A 25,283-nucleotide genomic window follows, 5' to 3' on the forward strand; every position below is an offset into this window, starting at 1 on the left:
CCTCTCTCTGTGGAAACCTATGACCTCAGACTTTGACCTCTCTATGTACCATGGGCATCTAACTCACCTACTTTTTTCAGTAACATGCTGACTCTTCTCTAGTGTTTTCACCTTATTCTGAGCATCTCGAATTGACCACGCATGGCTTCTGTCACCTTCTTGCACTGTAAATCAGCAAGTAGCTAAGCCACTTGCATCGTGGCCCTAGACAACTGTCGAAGCTTTATCTGCTAACCTCCCTAACCACCAGCCCACCATTCCACCCACTCACCACCTTCCTACACCTCATCCACACACACATTCTGAAAATACCACTGATGTGATAATATTAACGCAAACATTGAATGAGTGAGTGGTTAATTAATCCTAAAAGGCAGATTTTTTTTAAAGGGACATCAACTATTTTCATCGTTATTATTTTTTTCATATTCAGTTGGAGGTCCTGCAGAAATCTCAAGTTGCTAGCTCTGCTGCTGGAGGGCATTTCCGCCCAGATAACAATACTGCCAAGCTCCTGACCTCCTGTGCTATTTACCTTTCAGATATGAAAGGTCTCCAATTGACTTGCCGAAGAAAGCCAGCCAGATGAGAAATCTCACTACTAAACACCTAAATTCACCCTTCACTGTGCCATTCTCTCAGGTAAGTCCCATATTTTCAGTTTCTAGACTTCTCATCTGGACAAAATGACCTGCTCTGCCTGTCTCACAATGCATTCGAGCTACCAAGACTAAAGGCTACAAGTGTTGAAGTCTGAGATTAGCACTTTACATATCATACCTCCTTTAATTTTTGAAATTTAACCTGTGAATGTTGTTATCTCCTATAACAGATGAGGGCCTTGAAGCTCAGAGACAGTAAAAACAAACAAACAAACAAAAAAAACACTTGGCTAGGGTCATACAGCTATGCCTGAGAGAGGGTTGTAACTGGAACCCAGGCTTGTCAGATCCCAAGCCTGTGCTCTTAAGCACCAGGCAAACTGCCTCTCTCTAACCTTTGCTGCTGCCCTCACTAGAGCTTCAGCACCATCCAGGGGACATTTCTGTGAAGGTGGAAATGTTATGTCCCTGTGCTGTCCAGTGGTAGCCACCAGCCACTTGAAATGTGACTGGTACAACTGAGGAACTGGATTTGTAATTTTATTGGATTTTAATAAATTTGATTGAAATGGCTATATGAGGACTTTGGACAACACAGCTCTTGAACATTAGCAACTATTGGGGAAACTTAAGGCCAAATAAAATGGCCGATTTCCCTAAGGCAGCAAACCGTAGGGGCTCCTGGCTCTCACACAAAGGAACAAGTTCCAAATAATAAAAAGTCAATGGGAACTTTTGATCCCGAGTTTACTGCTTTTAAATAAACCTGTAAATTTAGCTTTCGGTTTGTTAATTGTGGTCAGGAAATCAGAAACTACCCTAGATATTTTAGGCAGGGTGGGATTCAACTCGGTAAATTAATCAGAAACACATCCACCCTCATCTCCAGTCATAGACATGCCAATAAATTTGATGTTGACACTGTGACTCCAACTTTTGTGAATACGATGAAAATGGTGAGAAAGCAAAGTTTAGGGAGTCTGATAAAAAGGTCACCTGTCCAGCGCCATTCTCCATGGCACACTATAAAGAAGCATAAACATTTACTCAACTAAGAACTATTGAGCAACAATTGGCAACAAGACAAACTGAGCTTAAGAGACTGGAAGGAGAGGGTGGCAGACTGCATTTAGAAGAGACACTTGCGTATTTGAGCCTTTTAACAAAAAAAAAAGGGGGGGGGGGCTTGCTGCTGTTGTTGCTGCTGTTGTTTCAGTGGCGAGTCATCAGGGAAGGAGAATGTCCAGATGTTGCCAGGCTCCAGCAGGGAAGGAGAATGTCCAGATGTTGCCAGGCAGAGCCGAAGGTGGAGGAATGCCAGGTCCTGGGAGGGAGGCGGCGAGCACTTCCTTGCCCTCCAGCTTAGCCAGCCTCATCCACCAGCTGAGGAAGTGAATCGAGGTTACTTTTTCCTGTCTCGGGCATCCTCGTCCCTTGCTCCCATAGGAGCTCCTTAAGGACTCTGAGTTGACTTTCTTAATGAAGTTCTCCTTCTTCCATTCCCAGGAAACCCAAGGCTGGCATTACCATGGAGTAGAAAGTGTCCTCTGTGTCCCCTCCCTGCCAAAGAACAGGACACTAATCCAACTGAGCCAGGGCCCCACTTAACCTCCATTACTCGCTTAACCTTAATTACTTCCCTAGAGGCCCCAGCTCCAAATACAGCCGCAGGGGCGAGTCAGGACTTCAGCTCATAAATTTTAGAGGCTCAGATACATTCAGCCCATAACAATAACCTTCTCATTCATTCTGAGAGGGTATGCACTCAAAGCTTCATTCACCAACTCTCCCATAAAAGATTCTAAGAGTCCCATAAAGAGGCAAATCAGGTTGCATAAAAGAGACATCCATGTCAGTCCATGTAAAAGGTTTTTTCCCCACTGTAAGAACACATCTAGTTACAAGCATTATGCCTGTCCCTTAGTAGGTGCTCACAAATGTTTATTAAGTGAATATGTAGCATTTGACCCATAACATTGCTTGGACTGTTAAGGCTCATATGAAGTGGTAAATAAAGTAAGAGCTGTGCTGGGTGACTTCAGAGCCTGTGGAGTCTGCAGAGAAGTATTTCAAATAGTGCACCTTGTAAAGGTTTATCTAGGGGAGACAGTCTCCACACCCACCTGCCCTTTGCCTGTCTGAAAAAGGGGCAATTATTTTCTGACTAACCTAGGTGGGATGAGCAAACCAGATTGTTGTATCTAGTTGTGTTGATTTCATAATTGCATCAGCGATTGACAAACTGGGTCCTCTGTCATTAATTATTTGTTACAAATAAAATGTAAAATACACACATGACTTTGTTCTAGGGTCAAAATCTGACTTGAGCTGTCCCCCCTCTGAAATGCTAGGAGCTAATGAAAGACTAAGGTAGTGGGAAGGAATGAAGGGATATGGAATCGTCTGGAAAAATTCAGTGGTAGGAATCAGGAGCAGAGTCATTGTGGGATTCAATTTGCATTGAATTGCTGTTCCCCCATTTACCATTTTCATGACCCTGGTCAAGGAATTAAATTCTATGAGATTCATTTTGTAAAAGCTAATATTGCCTTTCCCACCAGGCTGCGGTAAGGATCAAGTCAGATCATTTTTCTGCAGTACTTAGCATCACGCCTGGAACTTAATAAGCAACCTATACATGTTAGTTCTATCTGAATATGTAATAACACAAATCATATGACATACTTTTCAGAACATAACCGTTAAGATAATGTAAATTAGAATGCTGAGAGGGCAATTTGCTCATTAGGTGATCCGTTGGAACATTTGTCCCCAAATGTACTATTTCGAAATAAATCAGTAAGTTTTAATCTATGTAAGTGATCTGGTTAGATGCAGGTTTGCTGTTGTGATTTTAGGCAGAGACTCAGAAACAACTCTAGACACTGTTGTTAGGAAGGGATTCCACCCAAGGAATTAGGGGCTGAATAGGAAAAACCTATCTTTCTTCCCTGTCTCTCCTTAACCCTCTTACTGCTACCACACTCAGAATACAGGGTGGGACAAAAGGAGGTTTACAGTTGTTCATAGGGAAAGTGATATAACAAGTAATAATACAAGAATAAACTCTGTGCTTGGCATACTCACAACTGTAAACCTTCTTTTGCCACACCTTGTATTTTAACACTGGATGTGTGGGCGTTTTCCCACACCAAGCAATCCTTTGCAGCCCCAGCTGGGTAGTCCACAATCTAACTCACTTCTGACACTATCTACCTGGAGACAGCATCAGATGCCCCAGGTTAAGTAAGGGCTCAGTCCCTCAAGACTGCCCCTACTTCCGATATCAACTGCAAGTCCTGGTTGTCATCTGTGCTTCTGACCAATGGGCTACAAATCAATCCCAGGTTACTACTACCTCCTCCTTGGCGTTGGTTAATCTGCTGGAGGGGCTCACCGAACTCAAGAAAACAGTTGCTTACATTATGTAGCCCAGTTTATTGGAGGATATGAGAAGGGATGCAGATGAACAGCCAGATGAAGAGGTACGTAGGGTGAGACCGGAAGGGCCTTAAGTGCGGGCCTCTGTCCCTGTGGAGTTGGAGTGTGGCACCCTCGTAGTATATGGTTATGTTCACCCACCTGGCAGCTCTCTGAACCCCATACTATTGGAATTTTATGAAGGCTTCATCCCATAGGTGTCGTCAATTACTAATTCCATTTCCAGCCCCTCCCCCCACTCTGAAGAATGGGGGGCGAGCCTGACAATTTCAAGCTTCTAATCACGAATTTGTCTTTCTGGTGAAGAGCCCCCACCCGGGAGCCCACCCAGAGTCATAGCATTAGAATGAAAGATACTCCTAGAGCCTTTATCACAGGAATTTACAAGGGTTTCAGGAACTCTGCCCCAGGAACAGGGATGAAGACCAAATATATGTTTTTATTATAAATCACAGCATCACAAATGCCCCACAGAGCTTTTGGGAAACATCAGGAGAAATCATCAACGGTTCCAGATCAGACAGTTTCAGGAACTACAGGAAACTGCCACCCAAAGCAGGTCATTCACGGGAGAAGGCTTGGAAAGCATCATAAAACACTACACAGCCTTCTGCTGAGACCCACGTACTGCCCACCCTTGTCCAAGCATTATCATTGTTCCTGCTTCCCTCTGACCTTCCACATTGGCTGTGAGTGCCTGTCATTGGCAGAATCTAAAGAATCCAAAGAGAGGGGGCCTGCTAAATGCAGTTTTGAGGTTCTTAGCAGTGGCCACACAAGGGAGGTGGGGTGGTGCTTGCTGCTCAGTACCAAGACACACAGTGGATCTTATTATTTGCAGATTTATTGCCAATTCACCCACTCACTTATTAAAATTTATCGTAACTCCCAAATCAATATTCATGGTACTTTTGTGGTCACTCACAGTCCTGTGCAGAGAAGTGAAAGGTCGAATTGCTTAGCAAACACATTTTCAGCTGAAGTCAAACAAAGAGACACTCTGCCTTGTTTCAGCTCTGATACCTTGAACATGTGTCCTTTTCATGTTGAACGCAGTGCCATGTTTTTTGGTTTTTGGTGGTTTGTTGTTGTTGTTGTTGGCGGCGGTGATGGTGGTGATTTACAAAATAACATAACCCCCAAAACAAGTGCTGACCTGCTGTCTAGTGTCCTAAATGCAAGGAGGCTGTGATGTGTTAGATAGGCTTGGTTCAGGTGTGAGTTATAATGCTGTTCTATAGTCATGAATCAACAATATATAGTAACTAAGGGGTCTTTAAACAGAAACACATGTAATACAAGGTTATGTATTGATCTGCTGATGAACATGTGACAAGGGACTAGCAGGAACCTAACTCTGTAGGTGTTCTAGGAGCACTAATTCAGTGCTTGCTGTGACTTGAAGCCTGTAACTATAACAAGTAAGAAGAATCAACTGTAATACTTAGTGTCCAACCAGACATTATACAAATGCATCTTTGATACATTTCTGAGCTTGTGGTCCTCTTCTCTGTGGTGGTGAGGACGAGAGGCTATATCCTTTGATGTTATAGGACCTCCTCTTGAGAAGACCCAGTTAAGAGAAGTGGTTCTGTTACAGAATCAGTCAATACTACTCTGGAACAGCTATAGGGTTTGCTTATCCACCACCAGGAAGTGTGAATCCCAGTGCAGGAGTTTGGTGAAAAAGGAAAGGGATTGTTTATTTGAGGTTATATAGATTTAGAATAATGGCAAATTTCTGCCATTAAGTCCTGCTCCCTTTAGAAACACCCCAAAATGCACAGTCCTGCCTCATTTTCCCAAACCAGGCCAGTTTCAGAATACGCCAGCCAGAGGTACCATCTGTCAGAAAAGCAGAAGTCTGTAGCTCCGCATTCCCAGTCGTGGTTCAGCTCCAAGCCCCCCTCACGAATCTGAGTGACTAGGCAGGTCCCGTGCAGCTCTGTCAGTTCTGCTGCCTTCTCCAAGCAGACTTGAATCTGGGTGGCTGGGCAGGTTCCCCCGCTGCCCCCTGCACCGCCAGCTCCAGTGACTCACTGGACTTCTGATTTTCAGACCGCCTTTCTCTTACTCCACGCCATGTGGCTCTCCTCTTCTCTCTTTTAGCCCACGCTCATTTAAATGCTTGGCCATGAACTCCCTGCATGACCTCATGGCCAGCCCTCCCTGTGGCATGATAGTGCCCATCATTTTTGCCAGATCCCTAGCATCTTTTACCTCTTTTGGCTGCCATCTTTACTGAGGGCAAAAGTTCCCAGAGACACAAGGAATCTGAGGTGGGCATCTGCCCTCTGCCTCTGGTGCAGACGCTGTATCTCAGCTCTGTCACAAGTCCCTGAATGTTCTCAGTCATGTACACAATTCGCCCTGGGTGAGAGCCCTCTTCCCTTCAGGAAGGCAAGGCTATTGACTTGCAATTGTGATGCGATGTATCTTAAAAGTCTTACCATCCACTATCTTTTCCCCCAACCAAGGGTTGTGGGGGGTTGTTCTCCTATACTCAGGAGGTGCTTGTGCTCTGCAGCCCAGTACAGTTCAGCGTGCTTTTGTTGATGGCAAAACAGCACCAGATGTTGGACCTTGGTTCAGCAAGCTTGGTTCTTGAGTTTGGCTGAGAAAGAATTCAGAGCCAAGGAGCTCAAATACCAAGAGAAAATTTATTTAGAAATCACAGAGATCGAGGTGAGCAGTAGAAGGTGTGGGCTCAGGAAACAAGTTACAGAGGCAAAAGAAGGGCCCTCGGAACATAGGGGAAACAAAGCAAGGATATAAGCACCTGGGAAAAGGAAAGAGGGAGAGCCTGAGGGTTGGAGAGAGAGGAGGGAGGGAGGGAGTGAGAGAGAACTTGCTGGGTCCTTTGTCTTTAAGGGTTTGTTTCCCAAAGGCAGAAATTTGGGGGGAGGTTTCAGGGGAGGCTCTCAGTAGAATATTCATCAGCTTTCTAGGTGTGTCCTCTCAGAACTGTGGTCTCTAGTGATCGGTTGGCACCAGGACGGGGCTGCGGGGGGCGGGGGGAGTCATTAGTCATTGCAGCCAGTCCTGATGTCGGCCATGGCGTCTCCATGCCTGGCCTTGCTGCTCTCCTGGACGCGGAGGTGAAACACAGGTGAGGCTTAGATATTATCTCTGGGGCTTAATTAATAAAGGAGCGGTCATGCAAGGGCTTGCATGGGAGTTCTATGAGGCTATTCTCCAGCCCCCCTTGTTCCTACTCTAAGAGGGTTTACTGCATGGCTGGTGACAGTGTTACCGAACAAATGGACCCGTGCGGGGGTGGGGGGGAGGGTGCGCCCAGATGCTATTACTGAAGCAACGACCCCGCCCCTCCCCCGGGGTCCCTCAGTTGTAGGTCCTTTGCCCGCTGCCCTTGGAATTATGGCTCTGAATGGCACGTTTTGGTGAAAAGGAAAGGAACTATTACTCAAAAGTTATACAGGTGTGATTAATGGCTAAATGTCGCTCTTAAATCTCAAAATCCCCTTAAAGCAACCACCAGCACACACACAGTCCTGCCTTCCCCCACTTTGTCCAGTCAGGCCTGTCAGGGGTACCGTCCATCAGAAGGAAAAGAACAGAAGTCTAGGGCTCGGCTAGGCAGGCCTCTCGCGGGTCTCAGCACCATCCACTGCGTAGCCGCGATTTCCAGCTCTTAATCCATAACCATGTGGCACCTTCTCCTGGCCCACTAGCAAGAGTCCTTTCTCCCCTCTCTCTTCCCCTGTGGTCTTCACACTGTTCCCCAGAGTCTGTGTCCCATTGTCTCTCCCGGAGGCCTCTGTCTCTCCTCTTCCCTCTCCCAGTTACATTCTGTATTAAGTCTTTTAAACCTTCCTGATTGGCCTTGGTGATATGCAGAATAACCCTCTTTGCATATGAGGAATGTAGCTATCCTGTTATTCACTTGCAAAATAGCTCTCAATGGCCCTGCTCAAGGCTCCCATCCCCCATAGCGGCCCGCCCTGGGGTGGGGAGAATATTTTTTTTCTTGGACACCCCAATCTCTGGACCCCGTCACAAATACCCTTGGGTGGGGGGGGCCCTGGATGTGCCCCATTACAATAGGTCAGGGGAAGAAAGGTCAGGGGAGGGTCCCAACCATATGACCAAAAATATATTTGGAAGGTGAGGGGGTCTAAACTGGAAGACCAGCAATATACTAGGGCAGGGGCCCACCCTAGTTTTGCTCCTTGTTAGGTAGCTGAGACTTTCTGCCCCGGTGACCTTCAGTACCTGGCTTATCTTTCCTATTCTGCTCAGGCCTGTCTAACTGGATACTACACTTTGACATAGTCGAGGTCACCCCAAATTCATACGCAGGGCTGGCTTTGAAACTGAAACTAGAATTTTCAAGATCGTTTCTCAGATCTGTGCATCTTCTCTTGTAGATTCCTTTTTTCACATTTTTTTTTCCACAATTATAAGATTAAGCAACCTTTGTCCTGAAATTCCAATGTTCTTCAAACTTTAAAAGGAGGATGATAAAAGAATTCATGCTGTCACCTAGGGGTGTGGAGAGACACCAGTTTAACTACCCCGCAGTCCTCAGGCAAGTTTGCCCTTGTTTTACATATGACCTGAAGCCCACCAAGGTTAAGAGGTTTGCCTGAGGCCACCATAGGTCAAACACCTGCCACCTACTTTAGTGTCTTTTCTTTTTGCTTGGTTGTTTTAAAATAAAATTCAATTGCTTAAAAAATAAGGAAGTTGAACAAGCGATCTCTGAGATCCCTTAAAAATCTAAAATTCCATGACTTTGTGATGCTGGCATTCATTGAAGGCTAAAACTGTTCAAATACAAAGAAAAAGTTTATTCAGAAAGTCAGGGAAGTAGAAGTGAGCCAGAGAAGAAGCATTATGTGGGGGGCTGAGGCTGAGCTGGTAAGGAAAGATTTAACAAAAGAACACACTGACTATGTCGTGGAGAGTTTATGTGTGCAAACCGGTCACAGAGACATACAAATTTATGTTAGAGCATTGCATTTTTTGTTCCTTTGATCAAATGACAACTCCTCTAGGAAGCCAGCCTTGATTTCTGCCTTCTTCTCAGCTGGAAATGATTCTGTGGTCTTCACTGCTATAGCATTAGTCTGCTGTCTCATTAGTACTAATGACTAACATTTATTGATTGTGTATTACAAATATTGTATTTTATATAGAGAGTTAAAATTAATCCTCACAGTAGCCCTATGAGAGATGTTCTTACTGGCTTCATTTTCTGCATGAAAACATTATCCTTCCTTTTCTGACTCTGACCTTTTGTCAGTATTCCAGGTTCTGACCACTTTTTTTCCTGAGATACTATCTTCCTTCCCTTTGCCCTTCATCCCCCAGCATCTCCTGGTCTTTTCCTGCACCCCCTGACCATTACTTTTCCATTTTCAAAAATAAAAAAATTATTTTGATCATCTTTACTGAGGTACAATTGCTGTATAATGAACAGCTTATGTTTAAAGTATACAATTTTATAAGTTTTGACATATGAATATACCCGTGAAACCATTACCACAATCAAGAGGTGTTTTTTTTTAATCTGTATGTCCTATTGTATTCTCCACCCTCCTACCCTCACGCCAGACCACCCCTGATCTGCTTTCAGTTATTGAGTCAAAGCAGTACTTTGCATTTTCTAGAATTTTATATAAAGGGAAATTCATACAATATGTATTATTTTTTGTATAGCTTCATTCAATCCACAGGCCATTTTGAGATTCATTCTTATTGCATCTATCAGTAGTTAATTCCTTTTTATTGTTCAATAGTATTCTATTATATGAATATATCACAATTTGCTTATCCATTCATCTATTGGTGAATATTTAGGTCATTACTAGTTTTGGGCTATTACAAATAAAGCTGGTATGAACATTCAGAATGTACAAGTCTTTGTATACATACTTTAATTATTTAATGTCAAGTAGACACCTAGGAGTTACATGGCCAGAATTTATGGTACATATTTAATTTTTAATGAAATGATCCGACTGTCCTCAAAAGTACCTTTTTACCTTCCTATCAGCAAGGTATAAGATTTCCAGTTCTATTATACCCTTGTCAATACTTGGTACACCTAGTCTTTTTATATAATTTTAACCACATTATTAGCTATATAGTTGTATCACTTTGTGGTTTTAATTTTCATTTCCCTGATGGTCAATAACATTGAACATATTTTCATGCGCTTATTTGCCAAATTTATATATTCTTTAATGAAGTATCTGTTCAGATATTTTGCCAGTACGGTTTTTAGTTTGTTTTCTTTTAATTAAATGTTGAGAATTTTTTTCATAATCTGGAGGAAGCGCTTTATCAGATATATACTTGGCAAGTATTTTCTCCCACTGTGTGACTTTTATTAATAGTGACTTTTGAAGAGCAGAATTTTCTAATTTTGATAAAAGCCAATTTATTAACTTGTTCTTTTATAAGTAGTACTTTTGATATTATATCTAAGAAGTCTTTGGGTAACCAAAGTTCAGAGTGAATTTCTTCTATTTTCTTTTAGATGTTTTACAGTTTTAGGTTTGACATTCAGTTATCTGGTCCATTTTTCATCAACTTTTTTATATGCTGTGAAGTATGGATAGAGCGTCTTATTTGTATGCGGGGGGCGGGGGTCATCCTCTTGTTCTAGCATCATTTGTTGAAAAGAGTACCATTTCTCCACTAATCTGCCTTTGCACCTTTGGTAAAAACCAGTTGTGTGTGTGTGTGTGTGTGTGTGTGTGTGTGTGTGTGTGTGTGTGTGGTCTGTCCAGAAAAATTCCAGCCATTGTTAATATAACGAGAACAGTTTGCACAACATCGATGTAACCTGACAGCCAAGGAGAGTAGACTGGAATGCGCATGCATGAACAACGATGACTTCCCTCTACTAGTCAGTGGGGGCAGTAGACACAACTGAGTGAGTATGTGTACTGTATGGCTGTCACATTCACAGTGACTGAATGAGTAGAGCAACGAATCTGCATCAAATTTAGCATTACACTTAAACATTCCTCCATGGAAACTACTCAGATGATTCAGAAGGCTTCAGCTATGGGCAACTGGTAATTGACAGCTTCATCACGACAACATGCCTGCTAATGCAGCACATCTCATGCAGTTTTTTGGTGACACATCAAATCACCCAGGTGACTCAGCCCCCTTACAGTACAGATTTGGCATCCTGTGACTCCTGGCTTTTCCCAAAACTAAAATCACCTTTGAAAGGGAATAGATTTCAGATCATCAGTGAGATTCAGGAAAATATAATGGGGCAGCTGATGGCAATTCCAACAAAGGATTTTGCAGTGTTTTTAACAGTGGAATAGATGCTGGGAGAACTGTGTGAGGTCCCAAGGTGCCTACGTTGAAGGGGATTGAGGTGTCATTGCCCTACATGAAATGTTTCTTATATCTTGTATCTTCTTCAGTAAATGTCTCTATTTTTCATATTACATTGCTGGGTACTTTATGGATAGACCTCATATATATTACTGAACTTTCCTGTGTTTCTTTGATCTAGTTGCTTATTTTGAGATGAATACCATACTCTCTTGATTACTGTAGCTTTAAAGTAAGTCTTGAAATCAAGCAACTTTAGTCCTTCAGTTTCCTAGTTATTTTTCATAGTTGTTTTGCTATTCTAGGTACTTTGTATTTCCATATAAATTTTAGAATTAGTTTTTCAGTTTTTACTAAAAAGCTCACAGAGTTTTAAATTGGGATAGCATCGAATGTATAGATCAATTTGGGGAGAATTGACATCTTAACAGTATTGAAACTTCTGATCCATTAGCATAGTATATTTCTGTATACTTTTAAGTCTTCTTTAATCTATCTTAGAGTTTTATAGCCTGTTGAATACAGCTCTTTTTGTTACATTTTTCTAAATATTTCTTTCTGTTTAGTAAAAGTATTTTTAATTTAATTTCAAGTTTCCATTGTATATATATAGTATATGCATTTATAATGATTTTTACATATTGTTTTGTATCTTAAAATCATGATAATTTCACTGATTAGGTTTTTAGAAATTTCATCCTATTTTCTCTATCAGTTGTAGAGGAGGTAAAGCTTTTCCTCTGCCTTCTTAGTTTCTGTGACTGGGGCCTACGGATTAAACTGACAAAAGAAAGATTAATAGGAGGGAATACATACAAATTTAATTAGTATTTTTAATTCTACATGCATAGAAATGAATTCTCAAAGAAGCAATTAGATTCAGCAGCACATATACCATTTTAATAAAGTGTGATAAAGAGAGTAACTATACAAAGGAAAGGGGAATTTGGGTTACTTTGGGCAGTAATTTGTGGGAAGGTAAATATATGGGGAAACTAATGAAAGGTTAGGGTTATTTTAGCAAAGTTTGTTTTTTACAGACTCTTCTCGATGCTCAATTGCCATCTTTTTGATGGTTATAAAATTCCGCTGGACAGGGGATTTATAATAGCCTCACTTCTAAGAAGTTTCTCTTTTAGTTAGATAAAGGAACCTCCAGGAAAGCTTCTTTCTGCACCTGTTGATTCTCAATTGCCTTCAACTCAAAATAACCCAATGCCAAAGTGGCACACTTTGAGGTGGCATATTCTGACCCCCTTCCCAATCATGTCATCTACTTCATTCTTTTTAATCTGAATGTCTTTTTTTTTCTCATGCTTTGTCTTCTTCTTATATTTCTCACATGGGACTCAGTTCAAATGCCACTACCTCTCTGAAGTCATCCCTGATTACCTAGACAGATTTAAAGTCTCCCTCCTCTGGGTGTTTATGGCATTTTGCTTATACCCATATTATATGTATCATAATGCACTGTCGTCATTCATTTCCTGTTTCTGTCTCATCTGCTAGAAAATGAAACAGACATAGATAATACTCTTTTTTTTTTATCAAAGGACATAACACAGGGCTTGGTACAAAAAGCTAGATCTCAATAACATTTAGTGAAAGGAAAGGGAGAATTGTACACCTTTCCTGTGGGCAACGGGATTTCTAGAATTAATTAATCTTTGAAGTCAGAGAGAATGCCACGTAGAAATGTAGATTATCCAACAGCATTAGACATGTTAGAAATAGAGGACAATTATATGTACAGAACACTCCTATGTTCAATTCTTAATGCAAACATCTGTTTCTTTTGATCTACATCTAACCACACTGGGTAAACTCCCTGCTCTACAACCACACAAATACACAGTGTTTGTTGACACTGGGCCACAAGATATCACAATGAATTTAGAAGATTGGAAGGACAGGTTTGTTAACTCAGCATCTCAAGACACTGCCAAGTATATTCACATCAATTTGCAAAGCCACCATTCCAGTTAGAAGTGTCATCTTGAGAGGCTGCACTTGGAGCTCCAGAATTTCTTAAAACAAAATAAACACAAGGGTTTAAATGTCAAAGGTTGAAAAGTCAAGTAGACCTTTGCTGACGAAGAAGAATGTTTCTATTCCCAATGCCCAGTAAACATGGTCAGGGTCAGCCTTTAAGTATAAAAATTGGCCTCAGGGTTCTTATGAGAGAGGTCCTCTGAGAGTTCCTATGGGTGGACAGGCCTGACCAAAGGAATTAAAATTCAGTCCTTTGTTTTGCAGCCCCAAAATGCATTCTCTAGACTCTGAGGATTGTCCAGCAAATCAAGACTGAACCATGCCATTTGGGGCACCCATACCCCAGCTGCTGCAGGGGGTAGCAGGGGTGGCATTTGAATGAGCAAGAGATTTCCACTGACTTGAGCAGGCAACAGTTTCTCATGGCTACCTGGAACTTCTGCTGACATAATATTTGCTCAGGTTTTGCTCTGAGTGTACCAAAATATTAGATGATGACCAAAGAAGAGGAAATTGAGGTTGAAGGAAGTCAGGTACTGGACTGGCCCTAACGAATTAGTCTTAATAACTGATCTACAAACAGGCATGAAATTCCAGGACTAGGCATTGATTTCCTTCTTCTCTGTTACGGATGAATTTTGGGGTGAGGATGGATATTAAGTTAGGCCAGTAGGTACACCTTAGTGCTTGGGTTGAAGGAGTCTGTCTATCTGCCATAGTGTAGAATTCCAGTTTTTCACACAACACCTCTAGGAAGGCAAGAATAATTGTAATACGATATCCATTTTGTAGAATGTGTAACTGAGACCCAGAAAAGATCATTGTTCTTGCCAAACATCATTCATTCATGCACTCATCCAGTGAATACTAAATAAGGGCCTACATGTCAATTACAATAAAATGCTCTGAAGGAAAAGAATGACACGCTGGTAGAGTGTAAAACAGGGGACACCGACTGCTTTTGCGGAGGCTGGCACAGGTAGTGAACTTGTCCTGGAGGGAATGGCTCCCTGGGGAAGAAACAGTTTAGCTGAGACCAGATGAGTAGGCATTTTCAGAAAGAGAGATAGGGGAGGTTTTGAAGAGCATTCCAGAGAGAACAGTGTGTGCCAAGGCCCAGGGGTAACCAGAACTCAGTGCATCTGAAAAACAGTGAGGAGGCTGGTGGATAATAAGAATAAAGAGAAAAGGATCAACCATACTGTGCAAGGACAGGAGACTGTATTAAGAAATTTTGCCATTGATCCTCCAAGAAATGAGGGACCATTAAAGACCTTCAAGAAGGAAATAACATAACTTAATTTGTGTTTGTAAAAGCTCATGCTGGAGAATGATGGTGGGAGTTAGAGGAGATGCATATGAACCAGTAGGGAGGCCATTGCAATGGTCCAGTTGAGAGAGATTGTGATTTGGATTAGGGTGGAAGCGGGAGAGATGCATACAAACGGACATCTTCACAATACATTACAGAGCAGATACATGTGGAAGGACTTACAGAGAAAATAAAGAGGTCAAAGATGAAAGGGAATGGACACAAAGAAGGTAGGAGCAAGTCTTTTGTCTTCTGCTTGCAAATCCAATGCTCAGTAAATGGTTGAGAGCAAGATTCATGGTACAGAAGAGAAGGGCAGATCCTGACATATTAGTCACATAACTATCACCTCCCTTGGCCTATCCTGTCACCCTCGTATCTGCTGCCATGGAGACTGGTAGAAAAGGAGCTGTGTTCTGGGGCATGGCAGGGGGAGAGGACCACTCAGAGAGACAGCCAGGAGCAGAACAGACCTGGCTGGAGGATGCAGCTGCCAGTCAACATCCTTCCTGAAGAGTAGAACATCATTGCAAGTCACTCTGTAATGGATTAACAAAATGTCCACTCCCCAGGCCACTGTCAACTAAGTGATGCTATCCCAGGGAGAGGAGGAGTGAGGCGGGGGGAATCTACAGCCCCTGCCACATCCCAGAGCAGCGTCCAACCACTTTTCTCATGCTTGAATGCCTCAGTTTATAAAATTAAAGGGTAGCAAGTATTTCCTTTGCTCTTACCAAAATAACAATAGAAATCATTATTGTCATTTTGAGTCAAGTACCTACCACAATCTCATTCTCAGAAAGTTAACAAAACACATAAATGTCTTTATTTAGCACACACATTTCTGGGATCCTATCTACTTAATCTTCTCAATGATTCTGAGGAATGACATTTTGCAGATAAGGAGCCTGAGGCTCCAGGAGGTTTATATCACCTGCCTCAAAGTCATTTAAAATAATAAATTGGCAGAGCCAAGATTTGCACAGTTTCCTAAGTCAAGTGAGTTGCATAGTTGACTTTGCTTTGAACCCAGAAGCCTTGAGTGTCAATCCTTTACCCTTGTGATCCCATGATTGTAGCATTCTGTGGGGTGTGGCCTGAGCTACGTGAAACACTAGGATTTATTTATACTGCCAAGGGATTAGGGCTGAAAGTGTCCTCCTTCTTTTAATTGGACTGAAATGAAAGTGCCTGGTCCTCCCCCCACCCTCAACAGACTAACACACACACTGGGAGGAAAATACAAGATATTTTCCCAGTGTGCCATCGCACAAGAAAGGGTTCTCTGAAGTGCTTGTGTTTTCTGTCCAACTGGAGCTCTAATGAGCCCTGCAAGGTAGAGCGTGTGTGGTCCCGGCTCAGCAGTTCCCTTTCACAGGGTCATTGATGTTTCAGCTGTTCAGGAGTCCCTGAGGTCCCAGAGGAGCCCAGGCTGCTTCCCAGAGATGGGGCAGAAATTCTGGGCTGACCACCCATTTATCCATGCAGGTAAAGACGAATTGCAAGGTTTTGTGGTCGCTTCTCCATGACTCTGATGGAGATGAATAAATATCTTCAAGCACAATTGTTTCCTGCAATGGCTCATTGGAAAACAATGCTCCAGTCATTGTTCTTTGCAGGTCTAGCCTTTGGTCCAATGGAGCCGTGCAGGCTCCAGAGCTGCTGTGTCCACTCTGGATGTCAGGGGTCCCAGAGCCTGCCTCACTTCTCCCAGTCTGATCTGTGCTGTTTTGGACTCCAGACTGCATCTGCCAATGGAGGTATCAGTGGGAAACTGAAGGCAGTATAAATTAGAAGGCACTAGAGTACTTCTCTGTGCCCTTTTCCCATCCCCCACACCCAGCAGCATGACTAGCACCAGCTGTGTCTCCCTCAAGGCTTTCTTCTTCTCTCTCCTTCCTTGTCCTCCCTTCTCTCTCTTCTCTCTCTCTCTCTCTATCTCTCTTTTTCTCTCCTCCATTCCCTTATGCCTATGGGAAACTTGGCCTTTGACTTACAGAACCACCAACAAAGAGCTGGCACTTCAAAAGAGACTTGACTGCTTATTTTGCAAGTGAGCACATACCAATTTTTGCATGATAATCTTAGAAACCATGGTGCTACTCAAGGCTCTGTCCCATTTTGGGGATGGTGCTGGCCTATGTAGGGCTTTCCTAGGCCAAATAATTAATAATGTGTAGCACTTAGGGCATTTGGCTGGTAACACGATAGTCCATTTCATAAACTCAACTCACTGGATATTCTAACGTAATACTTAGCTGTGAATTGACCACAGATTTAAAACTCTTGGCTTGTCCTTAGGGCCTTGAAATTCCTGTGGATTCCAGATTTGACCCCTAAGTAGTTTCAGGGAGTGGGCTTTTTGTTTTTGTTTTTGTTTGTCTGTCTATTTATTTTCCTTCTAGGACCTATCACTTTTAAACCTCTGCCCCAAGTTATTCCCTTATAATACTGACCCTGGTGTGGGATCCACCTTAAACACAGGTGCACATCAGGTAGCTCATGATGGAGAGGGGGAGTGAAAGCAGCAAGTAAACATGCAATTATTAAGATTAATGTGAAATTTGCTGGAGTCAAATCGTAAACTCAGATTTAGCAAGGAAGACATCATCGAAGGGAGTGAAATATGAGACAAAGATGGCCCATGGGAGGCACTTGGTCATGTTTTCTGGCTGAATGTATGAGCATGTGAATGCTGAACAAAGTTTATTTTTATCACCTTGAAAATGAGGGGTCAGCCCAAGGAAACAGCATACTCAAACACATCAGGAGAGAGCATGGCTGTTCTAACCCAGAACATCCTTGTGTCCTTCTGTAATCATTTTCCTGGCTGTCTCTGAATTGGAATTTGCAATCCTGGAATTTACAGGCTTCAGAGTAAATAATATGACAGCTGTGAAAAGAGTGTGCCTCTTTCCTGGCCCAGATCCTGGATTTCGAAGGGCCTCCTTGGCAGTGCCTTGGGAAGAAGAGGAAAGGCCCTTTGGATGTGAGCGGTGGCCTGTTACGGCCGTCAGAGCTCAGGACTTGAGGTCAGAGCTGGGGGTTCCTTCACCCCATCTCCAGAGCTCCAGGCCGGCCTCACAAGGCACTCAGGATGCCCACCTTCCATCCTGCAAGCCTGTCAACATGCTGGGTGATAAGGATCAGGGAGGGCAGAGCCTCTGCTGTTACAAATGGCAGAGAAGTCCCGCTGATGGCAGCACTGTGCTATTCAGGGACATTTCATTCACTACCAGAGTGCCCATTCACCCATCATTCATTCATTTAGTCAGCTGGCATTTACAGAACACATACATGTGCTTCCTGCTCTCCTAGCCCCTGGGTGTAAAATAGTTTGGGTCTCTGTACTAACATAGATCCCATTCTCACAGGAAAGCCAGGAGAGGAAATAGACAATTACAGTAGAGCTTGCTCAGAGCTGCAGCATGCGCATGGGCTGTGAGCAGACTCTGTCTAGGATGTGAGGGCTGGAGAAATTCTGCAGGGGAGGCACTATGAAAGGTAAAATGTTATCTCTGGTTATGTTCACAGCTGAGAATAAAATTTGTCTGTGTGCGTGTGTGTATGCTTTCTGCCAACAAGAGATGAAATGAAAAAACAAGATAAAACCTGGCTTTTGGTCTTTGGTTCTAATCTATGGCTATCAGCCTTGAACCATGCAATGCTTTCATCTAAATCGGGAGATTCAAAAGATGTGAAAAATAATAATATGGGAATTTCTTGTGGGGATGTTGAGGGAGGAGAAGATTAAAGGTTAATTTTGAAAACAGTCAGTAGGAGAATTTGACATTTGACTAATGTGGTTACATAGTGTGCATCGTGTGTGTGCTTTTGTTCTAAGATATATCAACTTTATTTCAGCAGAGGCCTAGGGATCAGAAACAAGGAGCTGGTTTTAAAATAATAATTATGAAAAATGGTAAAACCCTAGAGACATTTTACATAAATTTCCAAAGCCAAGAAATTGTCAGCTGGGGCCTTGGGTCAGCACTGGGCTTTCAGGGACACACTTACTTATTTTTTTTCCCAGTAAAATTGAGAATTACGTTTTATATATTTCCTGAGCTAAAGTGGTTCAAGTCACTGGTGAGATCTCATTTGCCCATCAAGTCCTAGTGGCCAGCTGTGAAAATGTGAAAAATAGATTAAAGACAGCTTTTTTGGCTGTTTTTATGGGGTGCCAAAGAGCTGAGTCCAACTTTCTTGCCAACTAAATCAAAAAGTCACCCAGGCTTCTGTGGAATAAGTGTTATTGTTGTCTTAAAATTCATGTGTTGAAACCCTAAATCCCATTGTGATGGTGTATCAAAGTGGGGTGTTTGGGAGGCAATTATGAAGTCATAAGGGTGGAGCCCATGGTGAGATTAAGGTCTTTACATGGAGGCCGGAGAGCTTGCTCTCTTTCCCACACCCCCACCCCCATCCACCAAGGAAAGAAAAGATGATATGAGGACACAACAAAAAAGACAACTGTCTGCAAGATAGGGAGAGAGCCCTCACTGGGAAGTCGTTTTGTCCATACCTTGATCTCGGAATTCTCAGTCTCCAGAACTGCGAGAAGTAAATTTCTGTTGTTTATAAACTGCCTAATCTATGGCATTTTTGTTGCCACAGCCAAATGGATTAAAGTACAAGCTAACTTATTCAATTGTTTTAAAGTATACCCCAAACTCAAAATTACCAGCTTGTTTCTCTCCCTTAATCAGCTCTTTCTTAGTTGGTAGATTGCCCACTTGCCCAGCCTAGAGACAATTGAGTTACATGGGGCTGTTTCTCATAAGACACATTCGGTGACCAAGTCCAGGAGAATTCCACTTCCTGACCCTTCAAGACATCCATCCTCTCTTCCACAGCTTCCTACCAGATGCATTCTAGCTTAGTCTATCTCTTTCAAGCCGTTTTTCTACATCACTTTTTTACAGTGACCTTGTAAGAACAATCCTGAAGACTATTTGTTCCCCCTTTGTCTATAACAAAGAAAGATCCTCAAAACAGTGATAAGACCCTTCCCAGTTTAGCTGTAACCCATCCTTCTAGTCTCTTCTGTCCCTTTCCCCTCCCACCTCTGCTGTGATTAAAAGGACTTGCTTCAATCTCCCTCTTTACATATACTTGCCTCTATACCTCTGGTCCTTGGTCCTTGGCACATATTGTCCCCAATGCTTAGAAGGCCTTCTCTACTTGCCTTTGCCTGTAATATCCCACACTCAAGGCCAAGACAAGGGCCAGGTGATGATGCATCTATGGCACAACCACAAGTTTCTCACTCTCAATCTCATGTGTCTGAGAACAAGTGCCTCCTTTGTTTTCTTCCCTTAGCCCCCAATTTTCTCACCCTTGTCCCAGCTCTGTCTACCACCTCATTCTTCAATCCAGCCCAGTGCTGCCTCCTAAGAGCCCCTGCTTGTACTCCAAGGCAGAGACAATTACACACTCCTTTTTAGCTCCCTGATCTATAGAAAGTAATTTCCTCACATCTTACTCCTAATTATATACAGTGCATAAGTCTGTTCCAATGTATATTCAATTTAATCCATTGGACATCTATTGAGAATTTGTCATGTTATATGAATAAACAAACTGTACTGAAACCATTTTGCTGTTACTTACTACCTCCCAAGACAGCTTCTCAAATTAAGTGCAGAGCAAGTCGATATATTTTCATATCTATTTTGGGGTACACTAATTAATCCATTGGCATCAGTTGTTCTCTGTATCTGTGACTGCAGACGGTTCTGGAGGAAGATCCTAAAACATGCACATGTTAATTCTGCAAGTCCCTTAAAATTCATTTTTCATTACAGAATAAAAAGATATAATAAAGTCAATTATTTGGGAGGTAATTTATAAAGAGTACTAGATAATTTCTCTTTTTAGTCATACAAATTATTAATTGTGTCAAATTCCCTAAAACATTAAAGATAGGCAAGTAGAGAGCTACTTGAAATCCATTCAGCTTTAGTTCTTGATGTGGGAAGTATTCCATGATGTGGGAAGAGGGGGTTAAAACTCCTGTACCTAAAGTCATAGCCATGGACATTGAGTAAATAATCTGGGACAAATGTAAAGAATCCTCCTATACGAAACAGCCAAGAGGGAACTGCTGATGGTTGAGAGCTCCCCATTAGGACCCTACTAATATGTCATGTGGAAATTAGAGAGCACAATGATTTCATGAAAAATATCCATCAATTGTGAAAAGTTGAAGGAAGCTCTCTGTATCATTTCTGGTTTGTGAGTTTGCAAGGATTTCTCGTGGTTGAAGAAAGGGCCAGAAATTAGAAACAAACTCATTGAATGGATATATCTTATTTAAACCAATATTATGTATTGTTTGGAGAATAATTGGTTTGTTACTTGTATTAGTCAGGTCTATTTTGGCTGAAAATGATAGAAATCAAAAGGGGTTTTTTTTTTTTACTTGAATAACTAAAAAGACAAAGTATGTATGGCTTTAGGCATGCATGGATCTAAATGGCTAAAATGATGACATCAGAAATGTGTTTACATTTTTTAGCTCTGCTTTTTCTATGCTGTGTTCATCATAAAACAGACAAAATGGCCACCAGAAGATGTAGGTCTATATTTTATCAGCTTAGAAACATAAGAAGTGAGCTTCTCTTTCCCAGTGTTCCGATTAATGTATTGGCTGAGATCACATTAATGTAGCTTGGGTCATATGTCATTTTCTTAATCAGTCATTATAAATAACAAGGAATTGTGCTTTGCATGTCCACATCTGGCATAAAACCCCAGTTTTGGAGCCACGAGTGGGGTTAGACCCACCATCACATTGTGTGAACTGAGAATGGAGGACAATATCTCCTAAATGGTTTCCAATAATGACAAAATAATTAACTAATCCGATTTGATCCATTATTTCAAGATAGTTTGTTCATTCATTTATTAATTCACTCATCCACTCATCATCTTTAAATCTAGTCTGACATTTTTTGCTTTATAATTTGAGTGTTTATTTAAATTTACATTTAATGTATTCATTGATATATAGTTGATTTAGGCTGTTTCGTTACTTGTTTTATATTTGTCTCATCTGTTTTTTCTTCCTCTGTTCCTTCTCTCCATATCTCTTTGAATTAATCAAATATTTTTAATATTTCACTTTGAATTCACTAAATAACCTTTTAAGCTATAATTTTACATTGGTTTTGTAGTGGTTGCTCAAGATATTGTAATACACATCCTTATCATAATCTACTTGGATTCAATATTACACCATTTCCCATAAAATGTAAGACTCCTGTAACAGTACTATATAATTTCATTTACTGTCCCCCCTGTGCTTTTTATTGTTGCCATATATATTTTACATCTACTTAAACTCACAAAATAGTATTAACATTTGCACAGTAAATAGCCAGGTGGCTTTAAATAACTTAAGAAATAATTGACTTTATATACTTACATACAATTGATACTCCATTATTCATGGTAATGTTCTATAAAGTTGCAGTGACCATTGAGTTAGTGAATACTAAACTGTTGTTCCTAAAGGAAATACAGGGTTGAGTTCCTATGAGACCTCAGTCATGTTTTCATCAAGTGATTAATACCTAACTTCGTTTTACATGTGTTTATGGACAAAGACACTTTAGTTAATATATATTTCTGATTCATTCACATTGAAATTACAGCCAACAGTGCTGTAACTCATGCTTGAACAAAGCTTATTTACACACATAGTTTCACATAAGGTACCTCACAGCCTACTCACACTTAGGAACACTAGGCAGTGCTTCAGCACTATATTAGGGACCATTTCAACAAGCAAAATCACCAACAAAAAAGCACAAAAATGTGAAAAATGTGATACTAAATAAAACACAGAAAGATCCCTTGTTTATTGTGTGAGAGCTGAAATAGGAAGGTAGTATGTCACCTCAGCTGGGAACACCCAAAATCAAGCAACACAAATCTGTTGCTGCTTTGCACATATCTATGAAGGACTGCAAAAGAACCACAAGCATTCATTTCTAAGTTAAACAAATTTTAATGAATAGATAAATTCACAAATACAGAACCCAATGAATAAAGGGAATTGAGTGGACTTACCATTTCTCATATCCTTCCATAGAACTTAGTTTTTATCTGCTTTTATTTACTTTCAGGCTCAAGAAATTTCTTTAGAATTTCTTTAAATTCAGGTATGGTGATAAGGAATTCTCTCAAATTTTTTTTATCTGAAGTGTCAATATTTTGCTTTCATGTTTGGAGAATATGTTTGCTAGATACAGAATTTTAGGCAGACAATTCCATTGTCTCCTGATTGCTGTTGTTCCCCCCCCAAAAAAACCCTTTATAAATAGAATCATTATTCCCGGTATATAATACCTAATTTCTCCCTGGCTGCTCTGAAGACATTTTCTTTATATTTGTTTTCTGACTATGTAACTATGATGATCTACTTGTGGTTTACTTTCTACTTATCCTGCTAAAGATTCTCTGAGTTTCTTGGATGTGTGAGTTAATAGTTTCACCAAATTTTGGGGAGTCAACAATTACTTCTTAATGTATTTTTCCTGGATGTTTTTCTCTTCTTCAGGATTCCAATTACATATATATGGTAATATTAGATATTATTTCACATGTTTCTGAGAACTTCAATTTTTTTTCAATCTTTTGTTCTCTTTGAAATTCACAGTGACTTGCTTTTCATTTGCTGTGACCACCTTTTGCTTTATTATCCCTGGTTATATATTTAATTACTGCTTAAAAGTTCTTGTTTGTTAATTACAACATTGAGTTAGCTGTGGTTTTAGTCTATTGATTAATTTTTCTCTTGACTATGGGTCACATTTCACTGTTCTTTCAATGTCCTTTGTTTGTTACGTACTGGACATTTTGGATGCTGCAAAAACTCTGGATCCTATTCTTTCCCTTGGATGGTTTGGTTTTTGCTCTAACAGTGATTTGATTACAGTGGTACCTCAGTACTTGTCATTAATTTGTTCTGAAACTCATGACCACTGCAGAAACCTATAAGTACCAAACAATGAAACATGTTCTGTTGCAGGGTGGTGTTGTGACTTATACAAGGTCAAACAAGTGCGACGAGTCCTGAGCAAGTGTGGAGTGCTGAAACAATTTTTTTTCCATCAAAATGCAACAAGTATACAGGATTTGGTGAGTTCTGAAGCCAATGAGTACCAAGGTATGAATCCTGATGAATTATCTTGAATTTGTGATTGTTTTATTTTATCCTTTGTTAGCATGGGTCTGTCTTCATTTTTCTTTTAGTCTTAGGGTGAATCATTAGTCCTGGGAAATGATCTGTACAGGTAAGGCAGGGTACTCCTTAGAAATCAGCAGAAAGCCCAAGTTGTTTAAAACACTCAGTAACTTGATGAGATTCAAACTCTGAACTCTCTCTTCTCCAGTAGGTCACAGCTGAAATCTCTGCTCAAGTTTTTCAACTTTCCAGCTATTTTTCCCTGTCAGGCATTTTGGTATCTCCCCCACATATGCACGAGTCAGATGTCAGTCAAGGATTTGATAGGAATTTACATGCAGATTTGGAGACTTCTCTTTTGGTAGATCTCTTGTTTTAAACATTTTTATCTCCCTAAATTTTCAGCTACTCTGAGAGCCCAAAATTCTTCCCTCTGAATTCATTCTAATTTCTACATGCATTTGATTGTTTTCCAGTGCCATCAGAAAAGTTGCTTGCTTTTTTTTGTTGTTATGTTTTGTCCCAGTTTATCATTGTTATCTGCATAAAGTTTAATGAGATATAAAGTATTTCACAATTACTGGAATTAGAACTTCAATTTATTCTGTATCTAATCCATTTATTCAATGAGATACTTCCACCCTATGATTTGAATCTGCCAATGATGGTATGAGCAGCTCATGGGCAAATGAGGCAGTGACATATTTGGAGACACTCTCTATAGAGAGCTGGAAGAAACCTCTTTCTGGCAAGAGAGAAATTGAGTAGAAAACATTGGAGAAGAGAACAAAGATTTCTTCTTGGTGTTATGGGTAAATGCTATATGGTATGTGAGCATTTGTTTTCAGAGCAAAATGATCCTGTATAACTTTGGGTGACCAATGAGTGTTGGTGAGGTTTATGTTTGATGAACTTTTATAGATTTGTTTGTTTGCTCTGTTTTGTTTTTGAACAGCTGTGACATAAAAAAAATAGGGGTTTAGGATAACAAAATAAAGTTTAGTTTAGTGCACTGATTTTCTCCAAATATCTTTTCATTTTTTTATTTTCCATCTTTTCCATTCAAAATAAAAATTTCAAGATATGTATATATTTATATACCAGTGAAGATAAAAAAATATCTATACTTTGGCTCAAGGAAAAAGAAGTTTATTTCTTATCCAGTTAAATTTCAGATCATCTGGACCCTGGCTGGGTGGCTCAGTTTGTTGGAGCATCATTCTATACACCAAAAAGTTGAAAGTTCAAACCCTGATTGGGGTATGTATGGACAGGCAACCAATTAATGTTTCTCTCTCTCACTTTCTCTCTCTAAAGTCGATAACATCATAACATATCCTCCAGTAAGGATTAAAAAAAATTTTTCAGGTCAAGTGGGAAAGAGGAAATTCATACAGTCACTCAAGCACCCAGGCTG

The sequence above is a fragment of the Pteronotus mesoamericanus genome, unplaced genomic scaffold (assembly GCF_021234165.1).
Source record: "Pteronotus mesoamericanus isolate MK-2021 breed Mesoamerican mustached bat unplaced genomic scaffold, CSHL_Meso_final scaffold_167, whole genome shotgun sequence".
Lineage (NCBI taxonomy): Eukaryota > Metazoa > Chordata > Mammalia > Chiroptera > Mormoopidae > Pteronotus > Pteronotus mesoamericanus.